At 36.2% G+C, this 26,283-nt stretch overlaps 1 pseudogene; it reads right to left on the reverse strand.

The window, feature by feature from the left end:
- Positions 1–9,856: 9,856 nt before the first annotated feature.
- Positions 9,857–9,956, reverse strand: LOC122119543 (annotated as a pseudogene).
- Between the last annotated feature and the right edge of the window lie 16,327 nt (positions 9,957–26,283).

Here is a 26,283-nt window from a genome sequence, read left to right on the forward strand (position 1 = left end):
CACGTATCCCTAAAATAAAAATTATAAGAGGAAAAAAACGTTACTGGAAAACAATTTTTTTTTCAAAAAAGGCAAAAATCAAAGATTAATAAAAGTTTTAGAAAAGAAAAAAAATATTTTTATATATATAAGGTACCAAAAAAAGGAAGAAGAAGAAGAAGAAGAAGAAGAAGAAGAAGAAGAAGAAGAAGAAGAAGAAGAAGAAGAAGAAGAAGAAGAAGAAGAAGAAGAAGAAGAAGAAGAAGAAGAAGAAGAAGAAGAAGAAGAAGAAGAAGAAGAAGAAGAAAAGTTCTTTGATTTTTTTTTAATCTTTTTGGGAGGGGTGGGAAGAATCCTGTATCTCCCTTGTGTCTGTAACCTGCCTCTTGTTGGAGTCTCTGGTCTGCTTGAAGTCCTGTGGCTTGATTGGTTTCTTAAGTCAGTTTGTTCGAACAGGCAGAAAAATGCTCTGCTTTACCCAAGATTTTGAGATCCTCCTCCCAGGTTAGTTTAATGGGAGGGCTGATCTGCTTTGAGAATCACAAAAGAGGGGGATGCAGTGATGAGGCTAGGTTCTGGGTAGAGTTGAGGCCTTTCAACAAACAGTAGCTTTTCCCTGGGGCTATTTTGTGAAAAACTCACAGAGCCCAGCCTGGAGCCATTCTCAGGGTTTCTGTTTTTCAATTGATTATGGAGGCTGCTAGAGGGAGGGGCAGCCTCTGGCTCTGGTTACCCAGTGAGGAAAGCCACTCCTATGGCTGGCACCTGAGCTGGGTGACTTTTCCCTGGATGGATCTGAGTCTGGCCGGTCACTTCACTGTCAAGTTCTTGTGACCTGCTAAATGACTCGTTTTATTCCAAGGCCTGAGTTGGAGCTAGCAGCTCCGCCGAGCTTTGTCGGTATCCAAGATCGAGATCACCGGTGCTGGGGGGATGGGTGGCCTTCCCTCCTCTGCTCCCTGAGAAGGATTGAGGACATCAGGCTTCTACTCACGCCAAGTCTTGGATCCTGGGTAGTCTCTGGTCTGCAAACTGCAGGATGAAGATGTCCGCTCCTTGTCGGTTCTTGCTGGTGTTGAGTAGAATCCACTCGCCTGCTGCATCTGACTCCTTCATCCCAGACTCTCTGTGGCTGAGGTATGGGTGCCCTGCGGTAGCCACCGCAACCCTGCCGCCACAACGGCGGCTGCTGGCAAGCACTCAGATGTGTCTCCTTGCCTTGGCTTCCCCTCTCTTGTCTAACTCTCTGTCCTGTGATGGCACACTTGGTGTGATTCTCTGGCTTAGGACTGTTCACAGGAACTCTAAAACTGCTTTCTCTGCGAAAGCTTGTTCAGATTCCAGCTTCTCCTCTGCCATCTTCCCGGAACTCTTCAAACATTTTTTTAATTAAAGTACAAATATTTCCAAAATGTGACCAGGTAATGAAGCCTTCTTAATAAAGTATGTGCTTCTTGAAAACACAGTAACAACAAATATGTTTAGAACTACAAGAAACTAAATTTATTTAAATTCACCAACCATATAAAAATTAAGAAAATAATTGTTAAATATTCATGTTAAATATTTTAAAAGCAAAATATGCGTCTAAATAATTTACATGTGTAAAACTCATGCAAAATTAAATTAACTAATACGATGACTGTGAAAAAAGAATTACTCTAAAGAAACAAAAGAAAATAATTAAGTTCAAAATTTGAAATTTAGAAAATAAAATGAAATGCATTCTTTAGTTGACTTAAGTAACTGTAAACCCTCTGTATATCAATTTTATAATAAAAAATGCATGAACAAAGAAAGCAAAAATACCCATTGATCAATAGCAACAGCTAAAGCATCAGTATTTCTTTTTTTTTTCTGTACAAGAAAATCGATGGAGGGGATAACAATGTTCTTTCCATTGAAAAATATACTCATTACCTTACTTATGTAACTGTAACCCCTTCGTACATTACCTTTACAATAAAATTAAATTAAAATTAAAAATAAACTAAATAATATACCAATTAAGAATTCTTAGAAGCCATTGTTTAAAAACTTTGTAGAAAGCTGCCCTAAGTACCCAAGGAATATACTTTGATGATACTATTTAAATACTTAAACTTCAGCAGAGAAGCAAAAAGATTATAAATGTTACAAAGTAAAATAATAAATCAGAATATATTACTATTAATTAAAATCATAAGTTGAATTTATAGTGGTAGTCAAATATGTGAGAAATGAGACGAATTGCCATTTGCAGTTAATAAGTGAGAAAGAATTTTCTAGGTCTTTTAAATTTATCTTAAGATAATGAAGAAACTATTTTGTCACATCATATGATAATCAGATAAAGATCATAGTAAACCAAAGAACAGATTGAACTAAGTTTTGGGATGTTAATGTATTTACCTATTTTGGTTGTGGGTAATTGTGGGGATTTCAACTTGGAGTATTGTTCTTGCTAGGCTGGTGTCATATCAGTGGTTAATTTTAGAATAGGGGTTCCCTTTCCACAAGAACATGCACCCGATCTGTCCTTTTAGCCTTCCATCATCCATGGCATCAGAGTTGCACACTAATTTGTCTAGCTGCCTTCCTTGGCTGGCCTGAATTCTGCAGTCCTTCCAATCTTAGCCTCTAGAAAATGCAGGATGCTTGAAATGATCCAGTCACCCAGCTATACATTGAGAAGGAAGTCCACTAAACTTTTGGCTTGGGTTCTGTTCTCAAGCCTCCTCAGTAGTTAAGATTAGAGATGGGATCCCCTGGTGCCAAATAGTAACAATATTTTTAAAGCACCTAGACATATATATGAGTTAGGCTTGTGATTTCCTCAGGAAAAGAATAAAAGAGAAGTGAAGCATAAAGGACAATCAGAATTTTAACTAGCTACTCAGAGGCTGAATCAGCTTAGCTAGCTACTCAGGAGGCTGAGATCTGAAGACCACTGTTCAAAGCCAGTCCAATCATGAAAATACATGTGATTATCCCCAAAAAATCGGAATGGAGCAATGGCTCGAGTGGTAAACCACTATCCTTGGGCACAGAAGATTAGGGATAGTGACCAGGCACTATCAAGCTTCAGGAATGATGAATACATGCATGAGCACCTGCATATGTGCGTGTGCATACACACGTGCGCATGAACACACAAACACACCAATGAGTATTTCAATGCAACCTTCTTTAATTTTTTATCTTGTTGTATCCTTTTGCCATGTATTAGTTCACAAATTAACAAAATCAGCTAAGCAGCTATTTACATCAACTCATCATGTTTCTCTAAAGTCTATTCTCTTTTTGCAATTATTCAGGAGGGCAATTCATCTCCCTCAACTCTGTAGTATTAGATGATTGTTTAGGTTCTTCCTAGCTATATGATTTTGTGAAATTCTGCAGCGAACAGCTTATTTCTTTCACGAGAAGGGAAGCCTCTGTCAAACAATTCATAATAGGTTTTTCTCCTCCTGGCAAGCATCTGTAGTTTTATTATCTTCGTATATTTCATGATCTGTCTCTGTATGCCAAAGACTGCTGTGAAAATAAAAAGACCCTTTTCAGCATTTAGCATTCATATAACATTCATAGGTATGAAGGTGTTTAAATATTACTGAAATTGCTTTGGAATAAATAATGTTGACCTTGACTATCTTGAGAAAGAAGAATTGGTTTCTCAGCACTTAGGTAAGAACGTGAGTGAAAGAAACAAAAGGAAAATTTGGAACAACTCAACACATACATTCAAATGAAATAAACAACCCAAGAAAACACAAATTAATTCAGTACTCAAAAACCTGCAAGAAATGTAAAGATTTAAAAAAATCAGCTATGATAAGCTTTTGAAAATCCTGACTACATGGGAGTCTACTGTTGTGAAGACAGTGGTTAAAACTTAGACTAGACAGAATGATCTGTACACAATGCCATGCACCTGTTATTCTAAATTCCAGGAAGAATAACATAAAGTGGACTGAGCCCAAGATCATACACAAGAAGGAAGCCTGATTCTATTTGAAAAATAATCAGAATAATTTAGGGCTGGGGGCATGACAAAGTGGCAAGAACACCCATTTAGGAGACACAAGACACTCAATGCAAAATATATTATGGTTATTGAAGAAAAAAGCTATGACTTTAAATAGTTGGAATGATTGTAAGATTTGAGTATTTCAGTGGAGAAAAAACCCATGAGAGAGATAGAGTGAACCCATGTTGTGATCCTTTCTACTTAAGCTATAATGTTGTGTGGTACTCCAGACATAAGAGAGTTATCTTGCAAATGAGCATGGATGTGCATTTGGGTGATGGAAATACTCTACTTACACAGGTGTAAATTAGATTTTTGGCTAGATTATAGTTCTTGAACTAAGACTCTGTGTGATGTCCCTGACCTTATTCTCTCAAGGCTACCACTCTACTACTTTGACCCGCAGTTCCAATTCTGATTTTCTCTTCATTGTTTGGAGATAATAGGCTCATGGACTTTCTTGCCCAAGATGGCTTCAAATCATGATCGTCAGATCTCATCCTCCTGAGTAACCAGGATTCTAGGCATAAGCTGTCTATTTTTTAAATAATTTAGTAAATCATACAGTTACAGAAATTATAAATTATCATTACAACCTGTATATTAGATGTGTGTATGTATATATCAATGCATACAGATAGAAATATTTTAACGTATCTTTGTATCTACAGTAGATTTATGAAAAATCAACCTTTGTTGTAAAATAAAATGGAAACAAAAGTTATTATGGAGGAAAACAAAGGGAATTGTCACATGTTTCTTGTTGTTGAATGGAATATGAATTGTGAGAATCAGTTTAGGAAAACCAACTTAATTTAACAAAATGGATAATGGGTATTAATTCCAATCTCTCTATTTGCCCTTATTGTGCATCCTCACACATGAGTGTCAAAATCAAACCACAATTTTTGCTTTTGTATTTAATGCACCTGTTATAATTTAGGGGATTGATGAAGTAATCAAAAAATGATTAAAATAATAGTAAGTGAGCCTATGAGTTAGAGCTGAAAATGTTTTTAAATATTATAATAGCTAATTAAATTGAATTTCTCTTACTTTTCCTCTATTGTCATGTCCCTCATTCCCAAATTAGAAAAGTACATAGAAGGTTCTCACTAAATTATTGTACAATAATGAAAAAAATGCATTGCACAGTGTGGTTTTAGCTTATTGAGACCTGTAGGGTGTAGTGTGTTTTTGAGGACTTGCAAAAAGTTGTGATGGTGAAGAAAGGACGGATATGCTTATTCTGGAAAATTGCCTAGAGGATTGCTCCCAGAAAGATAGTGACGAATTCTTCCAAAAGATACAGTAAAATCACTTTCACAATCATGTTCACTGCTGCACTATTTACTGTAGCCAAGTTATGAAAACAGCCTAGATGCCTTATGGTGGAGGAATGGTTGGAGAAAGTGGGGCACATATACACAATTGGATTGCACCCATCCATTATGAAGACTGTTACATAATTTGCAAAGAAATAGATAGATCTAAAAATATGTTAAGTAAACTAAGTCAGAGCCAGACACACAAAGGACCCATGTTCTGTCGCGTATTTGGAACATAGGACTTTATGCAAATTTACACAATAGTATTGCAGAAGAGTATTTAAAAGGCGAAATTTCTTATAAAATTGAACTTTTATTCCAACAAAATGAATACCAAGAAGCTATCATTTGGCAGATATGAGAAAGTCAAAGGGAAGGAATAAAGAGAGTTATGGATGAAGAGAGGGAAGGTATAATATTCAATGCAGAAACTAGAAGAAATGAAAGTGGGGTGAGGTTTGGAAGGGTGTGGGAAAGTTATGTAAAGATCCATTGTACTTATAAACTGAGTTGTTGAATAGAAATTCCTTCGTACAACTATTTAATAAAAATATAACTAAAAACAATAGAAACACGGCTGGGAAGGTGGCTCAGTGGTAGAGAACTTGCCTTGCATGCCTGAGGCCCTAGGTTCGATTCCTCAGCACCACATAAGCAAAAAGTAAAAAGCCAGAAGTGGCGCTGTGGTTCAAGTGGTAGAGAGCTAGCCTTGAGCTGAAGAGCTGAGGGACAGCTCCCAGGCCCAGCGTTCTGGACCCACGACCGGACCCCTCCCCCCCCCAAAAAAAAAAAACAATGGAGACATTTGAATCTTAAACTGTGTTTTCTTAAACCACGAGTCAAAATAATAGTTTCCTTCTCAGAAATTTTCTTTGAAGTTTTTTCCTCAAAATGACATAAAAGTGACCAACAAAATGAATGTCAATACATCACATTGCATATCCTAAAGAAACACAATATAAAAATCACAGTGAAAATGTTAGAATTCATCACATAATCAAATAACAGGGAGAAATGATCAAATCCTGATTGTTTTTCCAAGTACGTTACGTATGGTATCTAATTTGATCCTCACAATAATCCCATAAAGTAGAACTACTTCCATTTCTAATTCTCAGATGATGATATCGAAGTCTTCAGAGCTGGAATTATTAGTACAACATTGCACAAATGGTAAATCTTAGCCTGTGCCCCATTCCCACCGTATCAAATAACTTCATTCTAATTTATGGCTAAAATACCAGCACTTAGTCCACTAATTCTAGGAAAATTTCCCAGAATTATTGTCCACATTCTAATAATATTTCACTTTATCTTTGTTAGAAAATAGGAAACTAAGCGGGATGCCGGTGGCTCCATCTGTAACCCTAACTACTCAGGAGGCTGAGATCTGAGAACTGCAGTTCAAAGCCAGCCCAGGCAGGATATTCTGAGAGATTCTTGTCTATAATGAACAGCTAGTAAACCAGAAGTGGCACTGTTGCTGAAGCGGTACAGTGATCAACTTGAGCGGAAGAACACAGGGACAGTACCCAAGCCCAGAGTCAAGCGCCACAACCAACCAACCAAAAAAAAAAAAAGAAAAAAAAGGAAATAGGTAACTGTAATATAAAAACTCCAAGTTCATAATCAATTTATACCTCCCTGGTGAAAGGAACTGCTAAACTATAACATTCTTGATTTCTAGCTCAAAATTTTAGAAATCATATTCTATCCCATGACAACACTGCATTGCCTGGAGACCCTCATCTCTGTTTAACACAGTCATACTGAAAGAATAACCTTCCCAATTCCTGATGGAAACAGACTGCCGGTCTATAGACCAATCATTTCCACATTGTAGCTCACATAAGTTGTTTACCATTAGAAGTATTTTGATTGCTTTTTATACCCAACATTTTGAGAGAAATGTATTACATTAAAATGCTATTAAAGCAAAACTGATATAAAAATCACCTTTGACCCCAGATAAATATTTTACCTTTCATATACCCAAAAATACAGTCTTACCTATCATTAATGTTAAGAACGAGAGTTTAAAAATCATAGACACCAAGACCTAAGCATCAATTAAAGACTCTCCAACTTGTGAATACAATTGGTTTAAAAAGATATCAATACTACTGCACGTTTTTCAAAATTTCTTGTGATACTGAAGATTCAATCATAAAATATTAACACTTGAAAACAACTCATTTTCTTGGGAGTAGGACACAAAACACAAGATTAATACTAATCATTTTCAAATACCTTTATTTTTCTACAAATTCACTCTTATAATTATAAAGAGTGTGAAACTAACTGAAGTACAGAGCCACAAAGGTAATAATTTAACTGCATCATCTACATTCAAAAAACTATTACTAGAAAACAAAATTATACTAATAATTAGCTCACCAAACCACTTTATTCTATTTTATTTACTTTCATAAAAACTGGGTTTTCATAAAATGATAGATTAAAAAAGCCTATATACCCACTTACATCTTCAGAACTTAAAAATATTTAGTTCAGAAAAGTCTTTAGCTCTATAGTCAATGAACTGAAATAATACTAAAATATTCAAAGGCTTTTCAGAAATTGCAAGACTAGCTCTGGGTTGTTATGTATATTGGAAAAGATATTCGAAAAGCCTTATTTGTTAAATTTGGGATAGTTACTCCCACAAAAGAACCATTAGTGAAGATCTAATTGCATGTACAAAACAAGTTCAAATGCATCCACAATCTGGAGGTGACACAGGCTTTTTGTATGTTTGTTTTTGAAAGGTATATATAACAAGCATATCCACAATACTGTTTTCAGTCAATATGATGGGATATTCAAACCTAAAAAATACAGGGTTGATTATCTTAGTGAGAATAGATATGATGTTACAAAGAAAGTTATTTTCAACAGAAATCTGGAAAGAGTTTATCCACCTTGTGTTTCACAGGAATAAACAGAGAGTAATACCTGTTTGGTCAAGTAGGTCAAACTCACTCCATGAGTATATCTTAAAAGTTTAATCAATTTAAGAGGTCAAATACATGTTTTGTACTGACAGTCATCTTACAGCAATAACTTACTACCTAATTATATCTGCATCTTCTTACCTGACATATAACAAGAGCTGAAATTGGTCTCTTTTATCTAATTTAATGTTGTATATGCTTTGATTATGATGATGTTATTATTTGACAAATAAAATGTACAGAAGAGTGACTCCATAGAAATGACATGACAGAACACTGATAAATAAAAACATTGCAACACTGTTAGCTCTTTTCAGCCTCACCCTTTCCACATTGGCAAGCAACATTGCAACAGCACACTCACACATATACACATACACACATGTGTGCACATGTACACACATATATATGCATGCTAAATTCAGGGTTTAGTACAAAAAAGTACAAATAAAATATTAGTGATTTGGAAAAACGTTAATTTGCCTTATTACAAAATAATACACAATCCAGTCACCATGGGTTTTACATTTTACTTGCCTCGCCACATGTGACCACTTAATTTATGTTAATTAATTAATTAATTCATTTGTTTTGTGCTAATACTAGCCTTGAATTCAGGGCCTGGTTCTGTCCCAGAATTTGTTGTTTTTTTGTTTTAAAAATTTATAAAAATTGTTCTCCTAAGTCATAATGGTTTGGTTAAGTTTCTTAATTTTCAAAAATGCCAATCCATCTTTGTGTCTGTACAAAATATTTTCACAATACAAAGCAACGGCAATATCTTACTTTAAAAGTTCATGGATTCAATGGTATTCTTCAAGTGAATTGCCTGACTTTGATGTCAAATTGTATTCAAGAGTTGTTTGTATACATCTCTAATGATTTCTGCAGAGTTTGTGATTTTTTAAATCAGAAATCATTTTAACTTATCTGTTGAAAAGAGTAGTACAGAAACTAAAAATATTTCTGGTGCTTGTCTGAAAAAATTATATTTTAAAATAATCTGTATTTTGTTTGTATAATGTCCATAATCTATTTCATTCTCTCCTAGATATAATACTTTGAATTCTACATTGTTCTATATTATATAGGTTCATTAATAAATGTGTTATTTCAGATAGCATTCCATATAGAAAAAGTTTAAAATTCCTTTTTTACCTACGTCCTTATAGTATTTTATTTCTTTGGGATAAAATGACAATGTTATCTACTTTCAAAAGTTTTGTAAAGATTATGCTATATAAAGGCCTTTCTAAGGTGAGGATTTAATACACTGATGTCAAATTAACTTTCAGTTCAATGAATTATATGTGTTGTTACATTTGTATTTTTTATTGTGAAAATACTGTACCGAGGGGTTACAATTACATGGGCAAGATAATGAGTAAATTTCTTATCAAGCATTGTAGCCTCCTCCTTTGTTTCCCCTTCCCATCCCTTCCCATCCTCCCCCTGCCCCCCCACTCAATCCTCCCCACTACCCCCACCCCGCACCAAAGTTGTAAAGTTCATTTTTGACATAACAACTTGTATTTTTGTAATCAATTTTTTAATAACTGTTTTTCATTTCTTGCTTCTGAAGAATGAAAAATATTGAATTCTTCACAAATTTTCATATCATCCTTTTGCAAATGCCATGATAATCTCTATATTGTTGTAATTTGGGTAAACGTTCTGCTGAAGCATGTAGTATCCTGTAAATTTAAGTAGTTAATGATGTAATCTTTATACAGGCATATATCCTTGGTTGACTGTTTGTAACCAGGAAACCTTATTGTTCCTAAAAATGCTATTGATCTTAATTCTCTAAAATTCTGTGTATATTGCAAAAAACATATTGTTTGGTCGATTGCTCACATTTGCAATTTTTTGTCAATGACTATTTCAAGTTTTTTTCATTTTAAATTTGATCATACTTTGAAGCCTTTATAGCTAGGTCCAAAGGTGATAGCTTTTCAAGTACTTATTTATCAACTGAGTTAGCTTTGTGGAGCTAATGGATTCAAAGCAAGCCTTGCTTAAGAGTTACTTCTAAACTTCTGGGCTTAAAATTTCCTAAATGAGGTCGTACTGGCACAAATGTCTACCTGACCATTTACTCTTCTTTCATATAGCAACAGACCAACCAGAATATCTTACCCTGACAGCATAGATTGTCTTACTGGAACAAAACTAATCTTAGTTAAAAAGGATCATGGAGAGATGAACAATTAAGACAGAATCATTTAGACTAGAAGGTATTTTATCAAAATATAATTGTTTCTTATACCTAATATTTCAAAAGTAGCTAAAGCCAAGAAGATGAAAAAGTTTTCACATGCATGATTACCTAATGTCCTGGCCAGTCTACCATCCAACCAGGCAGGAATTTACACTACTGCCTTTCTTTCACCAAATATTTTCATAGTTACAAGAAAAGTCTATATGTTTCTCCTTGATATTAGGCCTTAAATTGGTGATGTTTATCACAGTGTTTCCTCTTGCCTCTAGGATGTAAATCTACAAATGGTAAAGCTTTAGGTCCAACTCTGCCAAACACTGAGGTAGAAATAATGGAGCAATACTTTAAAACACAGTTGCTTTTGATGCCCCAACCACAACAGTACATTGCAAAACATGTGCCTTTTTCTTACATTATATATAGTTATATATTTTATCTTTATACGTGCTAATATTTTATTTCACACAGTGAAACTTACTAGAATTAATTGATAATTTGACATATAAATAGATTGGAATATAAATAATAAGGTTTAGAATGTACATTAGAATATAAAAAGCATCAATTCAATGTCTTCGGTATAAACTTTTGATACCTTCTAAGTGTTCTTGGTCTTCTGAATTCACATTGTAAAAAAAATTATTGTTTTCCTCTAATCTTTAAGGGACTTTACCCTGCTGCTCTGTTTATTGTTTTAATTCACTGATGCCAAAATATTTTTCTCCAATTTCGGAAGCCTTCCCAATGATTATACCCAATTTTTCTGATATGATATCTAAAAGGTATTACTCTTCTGCAGGACCCCTGGGTACTAGGATCCCAGGTCCCAGTTATCTGCTTCATCAGATAACAAGGGCAAGATATCTCACCTAGACTCATGAAACATGTCAACAGAAAGTAATTGAAAATACATCTCAATTCCTTATGACACCAGAATTAGCAGTATGCAATTGTGAAATGTAATGCAACTTAAAATGCAAGATGAGATCACAAAATCTAACAGAAAGTACAGCAATTCAAACTTTCAAAAAAATGACCAGACCATATGTGTGACCAAGATCACAAATGTCACAAAATTATTTTTAATACCCCTCTTCTAATGATTACTGAAAGATTTAGTCCAGCATAAGTAGGCCAAAAAAACAGTTCCTGAACGATAGATCCATAATTGGTCTACTAAGGCTAGGAAAACTTGACTTCAGGTCAAATATAATTCACAAAAACATTAATTGAGAAGATCGTTAATGCTTCAAAATACTGGTACTTCAGTAAAACTTGGTTCTGTTGTATAAAAATGTTATCATTCACAAACAAATGACAACCTACATTTAATCTCCTGAAAACAGATTCCTTTTCAAATAATATTTTAAAAATCACATTCACCAAAATAACATTTGACACGTAGACGATAGTGACATTACAAATTTTTCAAGTTTAGGGTGCAAGTTACAATAGAGTTGATTAATTTCTCCAGCACTAATGCCAAGCAGTTTCAACCATTCATTAAAGTGCAGAAATAGTACCACCCACCATTTGTGTTGTTCAGTAGGTGCCTTCCAGAAATGTGTCAAATAGAACAACCTTCCATAATCCAAACCCAAACACTAGCTAATATAGTAAGTTTTATCACTTAATAAGGTACATTTTAAAAAGTCACAAATAGATGCTTTATCATATGTTGTTTTATGTTTTCCCTATCTGTCTAACATAGTAAGAAATATGACTTAAAGTCATGAATATGGGTACTCATCAGAGATGTGACAAACATAAAATCTGTCTTCTATTTCTATCATATTCCTCTATAGTAGTAAATCATGGTTTTCTTCTTTTTCCAAAACTTATAGGTAGTAGAAAATATTATCCCATGTAAAATAAAATAATCACAAACCTTTTAACAAAGCCATTTATAAAATTTTGTAGTTAGGAATATATTCTAAGCCATATTTAAACTTTCTTGTTGAATAAAGATTAATCTTCCAAATGGATGAGAATAAAATCATGTCTAGGTCCTTCACGTCTCCAGTCTTGCAAATTGTTATTTCAGATGAATAAATTATGGAAATATAAGCTGACATCAATTCAAGTATATTCAGGATTGAAACTCCATGGAATGTATTTAAACCTTTCAAAATATTAACAGACAGTTTACCAGAATGACTATCAGGAAGTTGAAACCAGAGAGGAATAATAGTAAAGACTTAGAATGAATGACAAATGGAACAAGGGACAAGTACAGCTAGAATACTCAATGTACACATGTGATAAAGGACGTGGTAAATCTGAAATAAATCTTGGAGAAGGGTTTGGTTGAGAATAACAGAAGGAGTCACTCTGATCCAGGAGAATTGGACAATTAGATGGACATATTTATTGTAATACACTTGCAAAACCTTTTGAAAATTAGTTAAAAAACACAACAAAAAACAAAAACACTCAAAAATCACAAACAAACAGCAATCTCTAGAAAGGATGAATGTGACCACTCAAAATTTTAAATAGTTAATGAAAGGTAGTCTTGGGAAAGCAAACAAAGCTGTTCAAAGAGGGCAGTTTTGGGTAGCAGAGAATTTTGAACAGATTTAAATAGATTGTCTAAGGATATGAATCACCTATATCTGCTGCAAATATTTTCTTCTGTGAGTTCTCTTTGTCTGCAATGGATAATCCAGTCCTCAGCCACATTTTATAGCTAGTGAAGATAGAATGGGAGAAACAATATCAAGAACCCATTACTCCACTGGAGACAGAAACGTCCTCTATGTTTTCTTTCATCTCTCTTAAATACTCTTTCGTCAAACTTTTAAGGCAAGTGATTTCTTTTGTTTTTTCTTTTTCTTTTTTAATTTAATTTAATTTTATTTTATTTGTTGACATACTGTACAGAGGGGTTACAATTACATGGGTAGGATAATGCATACATTTCTTACCAAGCATTGCAGCCTCCTCCTTTGTTTACCCTTCACATCCCTTCCCAGCCTTCCCCCTCCCCCCCAATCCCAATCCTTCTCCTTCCTCCCCTTTCCCCCCGCCCCGCACCGACATTGTAAAGCTCGTTTTGGACATGACAACTTGTACTTCTCATTGTTGCAACAGGTCCACCTGTTTACTTAAACAACTGGTTTTTCCCCATGTCCTCCACAAGTTATACTGACATCAAATATAGAGAAAGCAGGGGTTATACTGTGGGGGAGGGATACACAAAGCAACAAAGAGATAATCTTATAAATACCTTAGAAACATATGCATGAAAGAAAAAAACATTAAAATACATATCTAAGGGTTCATTTTCCTGACATCACATTATCTGACCTTTTCCGCTTGAATCATACATATACTAGATATTGCAAATAAGGGAAACCATGGGACCTATGTTTCTCTGGGCCTGGCTTACTTCACTTAATATAATTTTTTCCAAGTTTTTCCATTTCCTAACAAATGGGGCAATGTCATTCTTTCTGATGGAGGCATAGAATTCCATTGTGTATATATACCACATTTTCTTGATCCATTCATCTACTGAGGGGCATCTGGGTTGGTTCCATATCTTAGCTATGGTAAATAATGCTGCAATAAACATAGTTGTGCTGGTAGCTTTAGTGTGGTCTTGTTTGTAAACATTTGGGTAAATGCCCAAAAGTGGGATTGGTGGGTCATAGGGGAGTTCTATGTGAAGTCTTTTGAGGAACCTCCATACTGCTTTCCAAAGTGGTTGAACAAGTTTACATTCCCACCAACAATGAAGTAAGGTTCCTTTCTGTCCACATCCCCTCCAGCATCTTTTGTTGTTAGAGTTCTTGATTTTTGCCGTTCTAACTGGAATGAGGTGTTATCTCAATGTTGTTTTGATTTGCATTTCTTTTATGGCTAGGGATGTTGAACCTTTCTTCATGTGTCTATTGGCCATCCTTCTTTCTTCTTCAGAGAAGTTTCTCTTTAAGCCTTTCGCCTACTTATTTATTGGGCAGTTGTTTCTTTGAGGATTTGTTGTTGGGGGATATAATTTTTTGAGTTCCAAGTATATTTTAGATATGAGACCCTTGTCCGTTGTATGGCTATTAAAGATCTTCTCCCAATCCGTAGGCTTTCTATTGATCTTGCTAGCTATATCATTTGCCCTGCAGAAGATCTGCAACTTTATGCAATCCCATTTGTCCAACCTTTCTTTGATTTGTTGTGTTTCCGGGTCTCTATTCAGAAAATTTCGGCCTGAGCCAAGGAGACATAGGGTTTCTCCTATTCCATCCTGTAATATTTTCAGTGTCTGCTTTGAGTTCAAGGTCTTTGATCCATTTGGAGTTGATTCCGGTGCAGGGTGATATGTAAGGATCTAGCTTTAGTTTTCTACTTGTAGTTAACCAATTTTGCCAGCACAATTTACTGAAGAGGCGGTCTTTCTTCCATTCTATTATTTTAGCTCCCTTATCGAAGTTTAGATGGCTATAGGTCTGTAGGTTTATTTCTGGGTTTTCAATTCTATTCCATTGGTCCTGAGGTCTGTTCTTATGCTAATACCAAGCTGTTTTGATTACTATGGCTTTATAGTAGAGTTTGAAATTTGGTATTGATATTCCTCCAGCAGTGTTCTTTCCTTTGAGGAGCGTTTTTGCTATTCGGGCTCTTTTATTGTTCCATATGAATTTTTGGATTGCCTCTTCTATTTCCTTGAAGAATGAGGTTGGAATTTTGATAAGTATTGCGTTGAATTTGTAGATAGCCTTGGGAAGTATTGCCATTTTCACGATGTTAATCTTTCCAATCCAGGAGCATGGGAGGTTTTGCCATTTTTTAAGTTCTGTGTTGATTTCCTTTTTCAAGATTTTAAAGTTTTCATCATAGAGGTCCTTCACTTCTTTAGTTAAGTTAATTCCTAGGTATTTTATTTTTTGTGGGGCTATTACAAATGGAGTTGCTTTCCTAATTTCAGCCCCACTTTTCTCATTGTTGGCATAGAGAAAAGCCATTGATTTTTGGGGGTTAATTTTATACCCTGCTACTTTGCCAAAGTTTTGAATCAGCTTGAGTAATTTGGGAGTGGAGTCTATGGGATTCTTTAAATACAAGATCATGTCATCTGCAAAGAAGGAGAGTTTTATTTCTTTTTCCCTATTTGGATCCCCTTTATGTCTGCATCTTGTCTTATTGCTGTAGCTAGGCATTCTAATATTAGATTGAAGAGAAGTGGAGAGAGTGGGCATCCTTGTCTTGTTCCTGAGTTAAGAGGAAATGGCTTTAGTTTTTCACCATTGAGTATAATGCTGGCTGTAGGTTTGTCATATAAAGCCTTTATTGTATTGAGGAATGTAAGTCAAGTGATTTTGAATTATATCTTTCATTCTTTGTTCTGGCAAATTAATTAACCAAACTAATTTACTAAATATTATTTGCCATTTTTTCTACCATGCTGTTTACTTGTCTAAAAGAGCCCATTAAAGTTCACCTTTGCATTTGGTTGCCACAAAAACCCAACGTCTATGTTAATGAGGACAAATTCTAATGTAAAACTTTTTCTCCAAACAACCGGTCCAAGAAGCTGTGATCACAAATATTTAGCTATACTTTTTTTCTTTTACATTGAAAGTCTTCTTGTGTCTAAAGTGCCACAAAAATAAGTACTCCATCTACTTTTTGGTTCAATCACTTCTAACCTCAAAGATATATTTTGCTAAGAAGATGCTTAGAGGAAACCAAATATACTCCACTTTTATGTTCTCTCTTAGGTCTCTCCTTACATACCATATCAGGATCAGTGAAGTTATTCTTTGCAAAATTATTTCAATAGATTATTTTTCTCTTGGTCTTGCATTTGCTCAGCAAGATGTATGGAAAATAATAGAGTTAAATGATCCATACCTTGGGTGACAGTGTCTGTTACAAAGGACAATGCTTCTATGTCCTAAATCTATGTCCTCCTCTTAGCTCTTGCCTAATTTCCAATTAAGCACAGCTTCTTGGCCTCAAGTCCAGTGAAGCTGAAAGACTAAAAGATCTCCTCCTCACCCTGCCCCGCTATATCTTCATTCTTTCTCTTTTAAAACTCTTTGAAGTTGCCTCATTTGAACACAGAATTTATTTTCCTGTCTTCATTCAGTCTATTCTGCATTGTAGTGAGCCATATAGGCTCTGTAAAATCACTTTAGGTAGCAAAAATATTAAGACAATCTATATCAAAATTTCTGGCCTCCCTCCACTGCTGAAGTCAATATGCTTAGATAGGGCTTGTAAGAACATTGTTTGCTTACCCTTTCAATTTTCTCAATTCTTTTCTGATCCCAAACTTTTTGGCTTATGTAATGAGAAGTCTTCACTACCTCATGTTAATAAGGATATTATTTTTGTGAGCTGCTTATAAATGTGTAATCATTGGAGTATCCAATCAGATTTTTTTTCTGTGTTTCAGTGCTTCACGTGCAAAGACATTGGGGAAAGTGTTACAAACAGAAAAGTGTGAACCCAATACCTTCTTTCATTTTGGAGGGCACTTTCTGCCTAAATATTTTGACTCAAATTATCTTTTTCAAAGAATAATTTTGGTAATTAAAGTTCAATTCACAAATTTTGATGTCTAAGTTTTTTTTAAGAACTTTGAATTTCACACAGTGAGAGTATATTTCCTGGGTAAGGACAATTCTCAAGGGAACCTACAGGATTTACAGTAAGGTTTCTGAAGTTTGTTTAGTGTGAAAATGAGCTATTTTTACCCACTTTTCTCCCTCTCAACTAAGTCTCCATAGTTTCTTTGGATGAAAGCCTATTTTCCCAGGCAATTTTCTTAATAGGCTAAGTTGTTAAAAAGTTTGAACACTTAAAATATGCCTGTCATAATTTTTAAACTCTTTTGAAATTCCTTTATCAAAATCACGTTTTCCCCAATCCTAATTCAACCTTTAACATCAAAAACTGTAACATGTTGTTCACATGATATAGTGTCCATGCAACTATTATTTTCCAGTGGTTTTATGTGTATATATGAACATATAAGCTGATGCTGAGCAAAATGAACTCCAAGATATGAATACAGAGATTTTTTTTGCAGTTGTTTTTAATGTACTATATGATTTCTATTTTCTTTGGGGTTTTCCCCCTATGGTTTGTCCCCGGCTCTATTTGATTTTGGTAGCCTGTGTATTGTGTATACATTTACCTTAATTAGGGAAGGGAACAGGAACAACAAAATGGCGACACAAAGGACAAAGAGCAAGACAATGCAATAGCATTACTCACAAGACAATATGTTGGAAATGTACATTACAACTTGTGAGGAGTATTGAGGTGAAAGAAAACTGTGAGAAAAATGAAAGGGGGTAACAAGTTTGAAAAGTTATGTATTCACTACCTCACAATTACTGTAACCCCATTGTACATCAATTTGACAATAAAATTAAATTATAAAATAAGCTGCATAAAATATAATTTCACTGTATTGTATAGTAAATATTATTCTGTATTTCATGTAGCAACTTTTTAAAAATCAATACTATTTGGCATCTAATTTGAATCGATTACTCCTTTTTTATCAGAGAGTCATCAACTTGAATGTTATCCAACTAGACAATATTTTCACAATAAACTTGCCAATATTTTGAAAAAAGAATACATTTAGTACTTTCTCATACTAAAACCGAAAACAGTTTAATTCTATGGAAACCCATAACTTTTAAAAGTAAATAAGTTGTTATGAGGACAGAATATATGTGTTCCTCAAAACTCCTATGACTAATAAGTACTCATTTTCAAATTCTGAACATTCCATATCTGAGAGATTCAAAACAGTACCTGTTTGCATGTTATGTAATTTTGCAATAGATGCAGTTTCCAATGGAGTGTTACAAATTGAGAAGTCAACAGAAAAATACCCACATTCTGGTAGAGGAAAAAATTATGAAGCATCTGTAATTAATTCTTCAAGAGTAAGCACATTTTATCAGAGTAAGCTATTATTTCTATGACCATCAATCCCAGGATTTATGCCATAAAGTCATCCTAGTCCAATAGTTTCCAACTTAAAAAGTGCACCTTAAAATTCCCTTAATTCACATCATGTATAGCTTATCTCTATTGTGAAAAATACTACACCTCTGATAATGTGATGCTCTCCTTGTTCTGGAAAGAATACTACAATAAACTGGGTTGCATCATTTTTCCCCTAGTGAGATTCTTGAGATGAGATCACTTGCAAATGTTATTCATTTTTATACTTTTTTAAACTATCACAGATATTCAGGATGCTAAGGTCAGAAGATTATGGTTGAAATCTCCAATAAACTCAGAAAAAGTCAGACACAAGTGGCACTGAGATTGAAGTGGTAGTGCACGATCCTTGAGGATAAACAGGCTCAGAGACAGTTTCCAGGCCCAGATCTCAAGCCCTAGGACAAACCAATAAAACAAAAACAAATCCCAAATGTAGCATTTTTCTCATTGTATACAGAGGCACGTAATTAAGGAACTTGCTTCCTGTGTTACATATAGGTAGAAGAAAGAAGATGTCACACAATTATTCTCTTCAGACAATGTCATACAAAACCCTCAAAAATTGCATTTTTTTCTATATTTATAAATTAATATTGATTTGTTGGCAACTCTGTCTAGATTATTTACATTATCATCTTATACATGAACTGTTGGAATTATCTATTAACTAAGATCTAATTATAACTGGTTTGAAAGCATATTCTAGGCAAATAGAATGCCAGAAACATTTGTGAATTTGTCAATTAAACCCTCTACTTAAAAAGAATTTTGCAGTATCCTATAAAATATTAAATTACAAAAAAAACCTAAAATATTTATGTTAACTCTAAATTCTAATTTAGAAATATCTACAAAGTCCTGCATTTGATGAACTTTGCTATTTCTCTAGACTTAAGATTTTGTAATCCTTCCTCATTTCTTTAGAATCCAACAGAATGATGCTTACTTACTTTTTCAAATTTTGGGTGGTAATCATGAGCCATTTTGAATCTGGGAATATTCTGTAATGAAGAGAGCATTTAAAACACAACTGAAGATTATACACGAGTTACATTTCAATAGGAAAGTTGACTTTTCAAAACATAATGACAAAATTAGCCCAAACTTGCAACTGTGTATTCGTTTCTTGTTGTTTGGTACGTTTTATTAGACAAAATTATACTACCTGTTCCAGGGAAGGTGTCGCTATTTAATTCTACTCTCTAATCTCCTGCCTTAGTCTGAGTGCTAGAATTCCAGGCTTGTATCACATTGCCTTGCCATGGTTTGTTGGTTTATTTAATCTAGACATAGACTAGCAAATCTGAACTTCTCCAATGATATTATCCAGTAGACTGACTGCTCAGAGTGTTTATGTACTATTTTCAAAGATCTTCTAAGTTTGACACAGGATATGATCATTTTCAGATGCACCTGCTGATATCTCTGATTCATTCGATCCTTTTAATAATAATTACTTGACTCTCTTACTATCTCTCGTCCCTACCTATGTAATAGTCTCAAACTTTTTTGAAGAAAGTTCACTTGAGGACTTTCTAATATTAAAATTTATCTCTTAATTCTTACTCAGGACGTATTTCTATTGCTTTTTTAAAACTTTTCTGAATATTGTAAGAGTTGTTTCATTTATGTATTTGTGTGTGCACATATAAGTGCCTCTGTGTGTATGTGTGTGTTTGTATGTATGTATGCAAAAGCCTCAAGCTCTTATTCATCGATCTTGCTCATGACTGGTATTCTATCACCTGAGACATTCTTCCAATCCAGGTTTTGGCTGGTAGTGTGGCAAAGAGTGTTCGGCCCAGGCTGCATGCAAACTGAACTTCCCAGACTCCTTTATATTTTTAGGTTTTATTTCTCCAGAAGTATCAACTTTTAAACTACAAACATTTTTGTGAGTGAAAAGCCTAAGCTGTAGTCCAGATTTTTAACTCAAAATTTCATAGAAAGATAGATGAACATACACATTGCATATGCTGAGTGTACACTGTTAGAAATGTGATCTTAAGCAAGGTGGTGGAGAGATCTGAGGATTGGGGTTCAAAGCCAGCCCAGGTAGGAAAGTCCAAGAGACTCTTTTCTCCAATTAACTACAAGAAAACTGGAAGTGGCACTGTGGCTCAAGTGGTAGAACAGTAGCCTTGAGCTGAATAGCAGAGAGACAGCGCCCAGGCCCAGAGTTCAAGTGCCAAGACCACCAACAACAACAAAATGCAAGTAAAGAAAAATAAATGCGATCTTAGCCACTAGTTCATTGCTATTATAATCCCTGCTCTCTCAAGATGGACTTTTTTTCCAGTTAAATCCATGCCCTTATAGTTGACTTGAATTGGAACCAGAATTATTCTTCCATTCTACTTTTTAAAAATTTGTGTGATTAGCAAGCGTGATTTAGAAAGGGAAAGGCCTCATACTTCATGTTCCACTTAGGAACACTCCCATAAATCTACATACTGGACTTGGCTTTATTGTTTCGATGTTGTCTTATTTGTAGTCTTCTATAGTGTATTGAACCCTTATACTTAAACACAGTACTTCTCTTTCTCCTATTATTGCAAATGTTTCTCTTACTGTTAACTCATGTGCACTAGGGAAATAATGTACAGCACATATACTCAAAAAAAGAATGATCTGAGGACCTTCTTCCCATTTAAAATTTGGCTTAATTTGCAGAGCAATTATGAAGTTTGAACTAAATGTACTCATGGATAATGTATTTATAAGCAATATAAATTTTATATTTTCTCTTTACTAAGTTGTCTCTGAAACACCTGTTACCTCATGCCCAAAAGTGTCCTTGTGTTAGTTCAATGAAGCCCGAAAACATTCCTTAGACCTCAAGAAGCACCAATGATTGTTACTGGACTTTGTGGAAACTGAGCCCAGGAGAGGAATTGAACATAGAGGAATGACAGAGTTCAAATTAACTTCTGCATTCCTTTTTACTGTACAAGTAAAGAATCCCAAGGCTTGAAGGAAACTCTGTCCCTTGCTTTTTCCAGTGTGTTTTTTATTCATATAAACTTGTCTGTAAACTTCTAGTTGAGAGTATTACAAAAGATAATAATGTGCCATGTGAAGGCCAGCATAGAATAAAAGGAATTAACATTGTTGTTTTTTTAGTTAGTTTGTATTTGTTTTTGCCAATTGTGTGGCCTTAACTCTAGGCCTAGGCACTCTCCCTCAGGTCTTCAGCTCAAGGATAGTGCTCTACCACTTGAACCACAGCGCCATTTCTGACTTTTTCTGTTTATGTGGTACTGAGAAATCAGGGCTTCATGCATGCAAGGCAAGTACTCTACCACTGAACCACATTCCCAGCCCCTAATAACATTGTTTTTAAATTGTTCTGCTGCAAAGAATCAAAGACATGGAGGTTTAAAAGTGTCTTATGGATGGATATTTCACCCCTGAGATGATTCTCTTTTTGCAGGAGTCAGTTATCAATTCCTTTAGTCTGGTCCTAAGTTCTCCATAGCAATAAGAATTCCAAAAAAGCAGGATCCTGTGAGTATGATCCACACAAGCAGCCTCTTCTCAGACCAGTTTCCCTTTAAGGAGAGTCCCAAAGAAATATGGGGGTTGTTTTTGTTTGCTTGTTTGTTTAGTTTGTCCGAGTTATGGGGCTTGAACCCAGAGGCTGGACTCTGTCCCTGAACAGTTGTCTTTCTTGCCCACCTATCCTCCAAGATAGTACTCTACTGCTTGAGCCAAAACTCCACTTCAGGCTTTTTTAGTGTTTATTTATAGATAAGAGTTTGACAGACTTTTCTGTCTGGGTTGGCTTTGAACTAAGACAGTAAGAAAGCCAAGTGAGATCAACAGTATGGACTTCTCTTTTGAAAAAAGAAATATTAGATGAAGTTTATTATAAAGCTAATATTTGACAATTTTTAAAAGAAGAGAATATGCCCAGCAAAGAAGCCATAACTTAAATAACTCAGCAAAAGTAGGTGTACTGAATCATTTTGGAATTATTTTTTATGCTTGGAAAGATTACTATTGACCTTGTCATTCCATTTGGGGAAACTGAAAGTCATATTTGCACTTTTTTTGTTGGTCATGGAGCTTTCACTCTGATCCTGGGCGCTGTCCCTCACCTCTTCATCTCAAGTTGAGCACTCTATCACTTTAGCTACAGCACCACTTCTGGGTTTCCTGTGATTAATTGAAGATAAGGGTATCATGGACTTTCCTTACAAGGCTTGCTTTGAACCAAAATCCTCTGGTCTCATCCTGCTGAGTAGCTAGGATTACAGGCATGAGCTACCAGCACCTGGCTCATATTTGCATTTATGTGTACTTAATGACACTATGTAGACAAAGAATGGAAATTTGATGACATTGCAGCTTTTCAGAAAAATTGGGGTAGGAATAAATATGTCCTCATTTTTCCATGTGGTTATATTAATGACTCATGAGCTATGGGACTCTTACATTAGCATCCTATGCCATCTGTGTAGGTGTTATTTAGTGTTAGGCAATATTCATAGAGTAATATAGAAAGACTGAGATATTTAGAAAGCAAAGGAGATCAGGTATGAAAGAACAGCATAGAAGGAGATACATTTATCACACAGATATTAAGAAGTAGCCTAAGAGATTTAGAATGTTAAAGGCAATGAGGTATAAGCCTAGTTGATAACTAGTTCTTCAATAACCAAAAATATTTCCCTAGAACAGTTTCTGGTATACGTTAGTTACTATCATTTATTCATTCCATCTGGAGTTATTCCTTCTCTTCTATCACAACTGTTAATTAGCCTATGCTTTTTTGGTGCCATGACTGACCAAAAAGATTTCCAAATCTCACTTAGACTAGCCTTCTCTGTGATTAGCAGTGACCACTCAAAAGCCTGGAATCTTTGAATTTCCAGAATTCATCTTCACTTCAAATCTAAGTACATTCCTGGCATTAACTGCAGTGATCTAATGAACAAAACATTTTTGTTCAACACAGTACCCTAATATAGGCAAAATGCATGAATTAGGGACTGTTGTCAGGTATCCATATGGAAGGAGCAATTATATATTCCAAGTATGTGTTCTGTATATTCCAAGTATGTGTTCTGTATTTTGTATTTACTAACTGTTTTGTTTTGTTTTTGATAGTCCAGGGAGCTTAAACTCAGGGCTAGGGAATTATTCCTGAGCTTTTTTTTTTTTTTTTGCTCAAAGCCACCACTCTAACACTTGGGGACAGCACCACTTTCAATGTTTTTCTGTGATGAATTGAACCCAGGGGCTCATGCATGCTAGGCAATCACCACACCATGAAGTCACATTCCCAGCCCTAAATGACTTTCTTAAGATGACATTACATTTTCATTCTATAACTATGTATCATAATTTTGGCCAGGTGGTAGAAAATGACATACAAAACAATACTAAGTCCAGTAAGGCTGGATGGACAATGAATAACCGTCATGGTCTAGCCAGGGCACAGAGGGGCTTACCTCATGGAGCTGGTTCAAAAGGCTGAGCAAGACAGCTCCTAACCCACAGCCTACCTCCAGAATGAGAGGGCCACCTTGGGTTCCAGCCACATGGGGACGCTGGGCCACTTCCTCCAGCACGCATTAAACCATTTCCTGTGTGTGAGAGAGAGAAAGTCAGAAGTACGCTTAAGCCGGGTGCCCATGGCTCAGACCTCTAATCCTAACTACACAGGAGGCTGAGATATGAGAATCATGGTTCACAGCCAGCCCAGACAGGAACGTCTGTGAGACTCTCATCTCCAAAGAAGCACCAAAAAACTGGAAGTGGCACTGTGGCTTAAGTAGTAGAGTGTGAGCCTTGATCTGAGGAGCTTGGGGACAGCGCCCAGGACCATAGTTCAAGACCCAGACTGATAAGAATTGGACTTCTTGACAATAATAGCACTCATTGTACTAGGGAGCATGGCAGAGAAGTCAGGCCAAGCTTCTTGTGAACTGGAGATCATGAGTATGTCACCTGGCTTCTCCTTGCTTCTGAATCACCAGCTGCAAAACTGAACACAGGGAAGGATCCCCTTCCTTATGGGGATAAGGTAAGGATGAAAGAGAGCTATGTTTTGTTTCACAATCCCTCACCTGTTCCACGATTAATAACAGGCCCCACCTGAGCCTTTTCCAGGTATCTTCCTTTCATTTGCTCACAGAATTGCCAAGAACCATATTTGATGGCCGCTCCCTCTGTGCCCTATGCCAGAGATCCCTCTGTATAAATCCCTTGTTGCCTCACAATTGTCCCAAGAGGAGACTGCGGTCCAATGTTTGAGGCCTAACACAGGGCTTAGCCTGTGGTCAAGAATTGGCTGCTGTGCAGTAAGAATTTGAGATAATCCATCTAAACCGATGCCTGAACATGGTGCTACATGTCTACTATCTCAACTACAGAGGACCAGGCCTGGTGGATCATGCCAGTCACAGATAGGAGGATCATGATCCAGCCCAGCCTGACCATATATTTAGTCTCTATCTTGGAAATGCCCAAGACAGAAAGGCTTTGCTCACATGGTGGAAGACCTGACTGGCAAGCATAAGGCCTTGAGTTCAAACCCTAATATACCAAAAAGAATCCGAGGCCCGGTGCCAGATGCTCATGCTTATAATCCTAGCTACTCAGGAGTCTGAGATCTGAAGACCACAGATCAAGATTTAATATAGGTTTGGCATCACCCATCAGACATCATGGTGAGAAGACCCGGAGTCTGACCTATGCTGGTGCACTCCATACTCGCATGGTGCACATCCTTACTAAGTTCTGGCTACACAATCTGTCCCCCTGGGAAACCACCCCCTGTGGGACACACCCCCAGGTCCTCCCAAGCTCCCACTGCCACCAACCAGGCCCAAGGGAGTAGACAGCTCCAGGGCACACAAATCCCTTGGTCTTGTAGTTTAATGGTGATAAATCCCCTTCAAGCACCTTACCCTTCCAGGCCCCTAGACCTCAGCCATGAAGCCCCCAAAGATAGCAGGAAAAGTTACCAAAGGGTCCGACTATCTTTGTTGCAACCCACTTCTACACACACACAAATCCAGACTGGTGACAGAAGACTCATCCATGCAGCACCTGAAATTTGCCAATTGATCACTCACCTGAGCACTGTCAGGATGTACAAGTAGAAAGATGATCTCTCTCTCTTTCCCTCTCTCTCTCTCTCCCCCTCTCTCTGTCTCTGTCTCTCTCTCTAATGCACACACACACACACACACACACACAAACACACATACACACACACACACACACACACACACACACACACACACACACACATGACTCAGAGAAGTGCCTCTGTTCGTTCCTCATCTGGCACAATGTACAAGCTGGAGCATGGAGGTTCCCTTCGGAGAACCAGGGGCTCCCACCCAAGGAGAGCACCACTCAAATGAAACAGCACCACCCCGCCTCTCCCTTTCTCCAGGGCCAGATCCTGCCCCTTGGGAACAACCAGCCTTGACTCCACATTCACCAAAACCCTAGGCCAGGTTGCTGGGTGAAGGAGTCCTGAGACAGGTGTCTCCTCAGAGCCTGGGAAAGGAAACTAGCAGAGGGTCATGACCTCAGAGGAGTGTCTGACCAGGGGTGAGGGGAAATGGATGGAGTCCTAGGGCTACATATATCGACATACTACTTACTTCTAACCTACATGCTCCTGGGCTAATTGGTGGATTCTTGGGGAGGACGAGGAAATCAAATGGAACAAGAGCACCAGCACATGCTGGCAGAGCTGGTGATGATCCTGTGAGAACTCTTGACAGCTGAGGGGTAGGGGAACAGGCCGGGTGTATGTGTGAGGGGGGTTGGGGTATTCCTCCCAGATATTCACCTTCT

Source organism: Dipodomys spectabilis, unplaced genomic scaffold (genome assembly GCF_019054845.1).
Source record: "Dipodomys spectabilis isolate Male_0828 unplaced genomic scaffold, ASM1905484v1 ptg000172l, whole genome shotgun sequence".
NCBI classification, from domain to species: Eukaryota; Metazoa; Chordata; class Mammalia; order Rodentia; family Heteromyidae; genus Dipodomys; species Dipodomys spectabilis.